The following is a 6000-nucleotide window of genomic DNA, read 5'->3' as shown; positions in this document are numbered from 1 at the left end:
AAAAAACAAAAAACAAAAAACTAAGTCTTATAAAAATAAAGTAATTCAGATTTTAAAATTAGCATTAAATGTTTTCTGAGCACCCAGGCAGAGACAGAAAGAGAGTATCAGAATTAGATAAAATGAAGAAGGAAAGGAGTGAGATTTTTGTTAGACGTAGATCTTAAAATCAAAGAACACAGACAATTTATAAGCATTAATACCATCCAGGGTCTGGGCTGACTGGCTAGGACCTGGAGTTCTAGGATCTGTTTTTTGTTTGTTACAATCTGCACAGAACTCACCCCATGTCTTCTGGCTGTTCTCTTTGCCTCCAAGGCAAGTACAAAGGGTGATTTTAATCTGGCCCACTTTTCTGGCTCATTACTACCCAGAAAAGGGATTGGATTGTGTAGAAAATACAAAACTGGAAGGGGAGATTCAGCTTGAACGCAGAGAAAGCACTCAGCATGGTGCTCAGCACCTAGTAAATCACAGCAATGTCAGCTGATGTTGCCATTACCATCTTCATCCTCCTCACCACCACCATTCTTAAGGATCTGTATACTGTCTTTTTCAGTTACTAGCCTTGTGCCTACATACCAGTAACTGAAATCTGTCCTAGGGGCATTCATAGACATACTACTGGAATTCCAGCTCTTTAGGAATCTCTTAGAGAACACCATCTCTAAGAGCTCTGCTTTGAAAAGACTCCTCATCTACGGTATGGTCATCCTAGTTCTTTTAACACATGTTGGAAATGTCAACATTTTTTAAACACCTGAAATCTTTCTCATTAAACATAAAAAGCCCCCAAACAACACAGGAAATGTTACTACATATACAAAGCTGAAGATAGGAATTGCTTGTGAGTGAAGCAGTGAAGTCTGAGCACAATATGGAAAATGGAAATCAGAGGTTGTATTTTAAAAATCTCCACTCTTGGCCGGGCGCGGTGGCTCAAGCCTGTAATCCCAGCACTTTGGGAGGCCGAGACGGGTGGATCACGAGGTCAGGAGATCGAGACCATCCTGGCCTACACGGTGAAACCCCGTCTCTACTAAAAAATACAAAAAACTAGCCGGGCGAGATGGCGGGCGCCTGTAGTCCCAGCTACTCGGGAGGCTGAGGCAGGAGAATGGCGTAAACCCGGGAGGCAGAGCTTGCAGTGAGCCGAGATTGCGCCACTGCACTCCAGCCTGGGCGACAGAGCGAGACTCCGTCTCAAAAAAAAAAAAAAAAATCTCCACTCTTTTCTTCAGATAGATTGGTGATTATTTTACCTATCTTAAACACAATGTAAGGAACCTAAAGAAAAAACCTGTCAGCAATTGATCTGTCCTTTCAATCAACAGTGAATGCCAGTGGTTACGTCTACATGGGTACAAATTTCCACTTGATAAAAAGCAAACAGCAAACCTCTACATCAATATAAACTTTCATCATATTTCACTTCAATTGATTCCACATGTTGAGGCTAAGTACAGCTGAGAAAATCAGCTGCAACATCCTGAAGTAAGAAGATACCATTTTAAAGATAAAAATGGTGATATTTAGAAAAAGGATTATTTTACTGATTTTATTAAAAAAAAAAAAACCATCTGTGCTCTTGGCTGAATGTTTCATCTAATAAAAGACAATGCTGAAGTTGCGCCTTCTGTACCAGCAAGGTTGTGGAGAAAAAGGAACGCTTATACACTGTTGGTGGGAGTGTAAATTAGTTCAATCACTGTTCAAAAGTGTAGTGATTCCTCAAAGACCTAAAAACAGAACTACCATTCAACTTAGCAATTCCATTACTGGGTATAAATCCAAAGAAATACAAATCGTTCTATCATAAGACACGTGCACACGTATGTTCATTGCAGCCCTATTTACAACAGCAAAGATATGGAATCAACCTCAATGCTCATCAATGGCAGACTGGATAAAAACAATGCGGTACAGGCCGGGCGCGGTGGCTCAGGCCTGTAATCCCAGCACTCTGGGAGGCCAAGGAGGGCGGATCACGAGGTCAGGAGATTGAGACCATCCTGGCTAACAAGGTGAAACCCCGTGTCTACTAAAAAAATAAAAAAAATTAGCCGGGCATGGTGGCGGGTGCCTGTAGTCCCAGCCACTCGGGAGGCTGAGGCAGGAGAATGGTGTGAACCCAGGAGGTGGAGCTTACAGTGAGCTGAGATCGCACCACTGCACACCAGCCTGGGGGATAAAGCAAGACTCTGTCTCAAACAAAACAAAACAAAACAAAACACAAACAAACAAAAACCAGTGTGGTACATATATACCATGGTATACTATGCAGCTGTAAAAAAGAATGAGATCCTGTCCTCCTCAGGAACACAGATGGAACTGGAGGCCATTATGTTTAGCAAACTAATGCAAGAACAGAAAACCAAATACTGCATGTTCTCACTTAAAAGTGAGAGCTAAAAGATGAGAACACATGGACACATAGAGGGGAACAACAAACTGAGGCCTACTGGAGGGCGGAGAGTGGGAGGAGGAGAGGATCAGTAAAAATAACTAACGGGTACTAGGCTTAATGCCTGGGTGATGAAATACTCTGTATAACAAACCTCTGTGACACGAGTTTACCTATGTAACAAACCTGCACATGTGCCTCTGACCTTAAAATAAAAGTAAAAAAAAAAAAAAAAAAAAGAATAAAGATAAAAAAAAGATTGGAAAGAAGCCAAAGATGCTACTATCCAATATAATACAAGAGATTCTGGGTAGCACTATAAAGAAAAAGAAAAGAAATAGGAAGAGCAGAGACTTAAATGGAAAAGAGAGTTTTTATTATTAAAGTATATAGTTATCTATATAGAGAAAAGCAAGCTATTAGAATTAACAGAGTTCAAGATTTTTGGTATAAGATAATCTTGTAAAAATTAATAACATTTTTGACTCCAGGAATAACTACTTAGAATTATAGTAAAAAAAATATGATATCCACAAAGGTATAAGGCAGAAAATTTAACTGAGAATATTAAAAATAAATAAAGTTGCACCTTCTGTGGCTGCCTCTCTTTTAATTTTTAGATATTTCTTTGCATTCCAAATATAAAGTATTGTTGCATTTGCAGAATTCAGGCAACATCTTCATTAGATTTGTACTGTGGCTCAAAACAGATTATTTACCGGACATTTTAAAGTAGTTACCCAGCAGGTATATGTACACACGATCTGTCAAAAACATGTTACTTCCTCCAAATTTTCTATTAATATATGTATAATTTTCCCTCTGTATAAAAATAGAAAACAAGCCTGAAAATGTAGATTTTTTTCCCTTCAGTTTCTCATTAGTACCAGCACTCGGTAAGAGAGACTAGATCACTCCCTACATCTTTGAGAAAGTCATCATACATAGTCACTATTATTACAACTCCTTGGGAATGGTTCAGGATTAGTCCACCCATAACAAATCAGCAGGTAAACCTTCCTCCTTGGCGAATTCTTGTCTCTCAAAATAACTTGTTTAAATTTCATTTTTTAGCTATGTCTTTCTTACTTTATTTTTTCAAGTTTTCCTTCTGTTAAATTCCTAAACTTTTTCTTAAAATAATTTCATCCACAGCATATCTGATAAGAGCAGAGTTGCATTATTTCTTTGGAGGAAGACAGCAAGTAAGTTTTAGGTTACTCTTGTGAGGGAAGAAAGAAAAGGGCAGGCCTGTGGTCTATATACAGAAAGAAAAGACTAGAAGTCAATACAGTCTTATGTATAAGATCTCTTGATTTAATGCTGTATATAACAAATGATAAAACTAGTCATAAACTTCATCAAAGGGACTGAGTGGCAGCAAAAATGTCACGCTTGTGTTGAGTCACAGGCTTGCACTCTCCATAGACCATTTTCTACTTCAAATGAAGGATCAGTGACAGAATTAAGCTAATCTCACATAAAGAGAAGGCAGCTTTGAATATCTAAAATTTGTTTGGAAATACAATTCTAATTTCCATACTGACTGGCATTTGTATCACTTAAACTAATATTGTGACTGCCCTTCCCCAGGTCAGCTGTCACACGCTTACTCTCCATGTTCCTTTTCATCACTCCTTCTGTGAATATCTCCTTCCTCACTACCACCCAATTGATTTCCTAATCAGCAAAACCCTTCCAACTCTAAAGTTTGATTTTTAATATTTTGGGGATGTGGTGGCTCACCGTAAATAACAACTCTCTCTTCCTTTTCTCTTAGTCTCTCAATTTTGACTCTAATCCTCATGCTGGGACTAGAAGCTAAGAATAGATCCCAAGCTAGAGTTCTGCCTCAGTAATTTTCCAGCTTGGAGCTCTACCACTTTTTTTTTTTTTTTGGCAGTAGGACTTTTATTTATTTTTTAACTTTTTACTTTGAACTAACTTTAGACTTACAGAAATGCTGCAAAAGTAGTACACAGAGTTTCTATTTATCCCTCATCCAGCTTCCCTTATTATTAACATCTTACATAACCATAGCAAAATTATTAAAACCAGGAAATTAACATTGGCAGTACTATTACCTATAGACATCATTCAAATTTTACAGTTTTTCCACTACATCTTTTCCTGTTCCTGGATTCTATCCAGGACCCCATACTGTATTTAGTTATTTCTCTTTTGTCTTCTGGAGTCTGTAAGAGATCCTTAGTCTCTGTCTTCTATTTCCTTGACACTTTTTTTTTTTTTGAGAAAGAGTCTTGCACTGTTGCCCAGGCTGGAGTGCAATGGTGCGATCTTGGCTCCCAACCTCCGCCTCCCAGGTTCACGTGATTCTCCTATCTTAACCTCCTGAGTAGCTGGGATTACGGGTGCACACCACCACACCTGGCTAATTTTTCTTTGTTTTTAGTAGACACGGGGTTTCACTATGTTGGCCAGGCTGGTCTTGAACTCCTGACCTTGTGATCTGCCCATCTTGGCCTCCCAAAGTGTTGGGATTACAGGCATGAGCCACCGTGCCTGGTCATCTTGACACTTTTGAAGGGTACTGATCAGTTATTTTGTTGAATGACTCTCAATTTGGGCTTGTCTGATGTTTTCTCATGACGTAACTGAGAGTTTTTGTCAAGAATACCAGAAAAACAGTGTTTTATCCCTCTTTGTGGCTCGTATCAAAGGGTTCATGATAGTGACATGTTTTTTACTGGTGATAGTTTGGATATTTGTCCCTGTCCAAATCTCAGATTGAAATGTAATTCCCAATGTTGGAGATGAGGCCTGAAGGGAGGTGTTTGGGTCATGGGGGCAGATCCCTCAAGGCTTGGTGCTGTCCTCACCATAGTGAGTGAGTTTTCACAAGATCTGGTCATTTAAAAGTGTGTAGCACCTCCCCAACCCAACTCCTGCTCTGGCCATGTGATGTGCCTGCCAGCATCTCACCTTCCACCATGAATGAAAGCTCCCCAAGGCCTCCTCAGAAGCTGGGCACATGCCAGTGCCATGCTCATACAGCTTGCAGGACTATTCAATCAAACCTTTTTTCTTTAGAAATTACCCAGTCTCAAGTATTTCTTTACAGCAATTCAAGAATGGCCTCACACAACTGGTAATGTTGCCCTTGATCACTTGGTTAAGGTTCTGCTAGGTTCTTCTACTGTCATCTTTCCTTTTGTAGTTAATAAATATCTTAAGGGAGATAGGTTTGAGGCTGTGCAAATCCTGTTTCTCCTTAAACTTTTGCCCATTAATTTTAGTATCTATCAGTGGATCTTGTCTGCAGCAGTAATTCCTGTGGTGTTTGCCTCATAGTAATTTTCTATTCCCCTCTTTGTTTCTTTCTACATTAATTAGAATCCTATTGTAAGAAAGAGTTCTCCCTTATCTCCCATTTATTTATTTATTACTGATTTAGTAAGTATGGGCTTATTTTATCCTATTGGTTATAACTCAGTACTATATCAATTTTGTTGCTCAATTTGTTCCAGCTTTATTCACTAGAATCTCCTTCAGGTTGACTACTGTGTTCTTTCAAGAAGCCTCTATCCTTTTTTGAGTAAGTTCTTGCTTTTTGGCACCAAAAGATGTTCTAGACT

At 39.0% G+C, this 6000-nt stretch overlaps 1 protein-coding gene across 1 annotated transcript in view; it reads right to left on the bottom strand.

Annotated features, from left to right (window-relative positions):
- TANC2 (tetratricopeptide repeat, ankyrin repeat and coiled-coil containing 2) overlaps positions 1–6000 on the bottom strand; it is a 478795-nt gene that overhangs the window by 93660 nt on the left and 379135 nt on the right. The window lies entirely within an intron of this gene.

The sequence above is a fragment of the Colobus angolensis genome, unplaced genomic scaffold (assembly GCF_000951035.1).
Source record: "Colobus angolensis palliatus isolate OR3802 unplaced genomic scaffold, Cang.pa_1.0 Scaffold271, whole genome shotgun sequence".
NCBI lineage: Eukaryota > Metazoa > Chordata > Mammalia > Primates > Cercopithecidae > Colobus > Colobus angolensis.
This window is presented reverse-complemented; position numbering and strand designations above follow the sequence as displayed.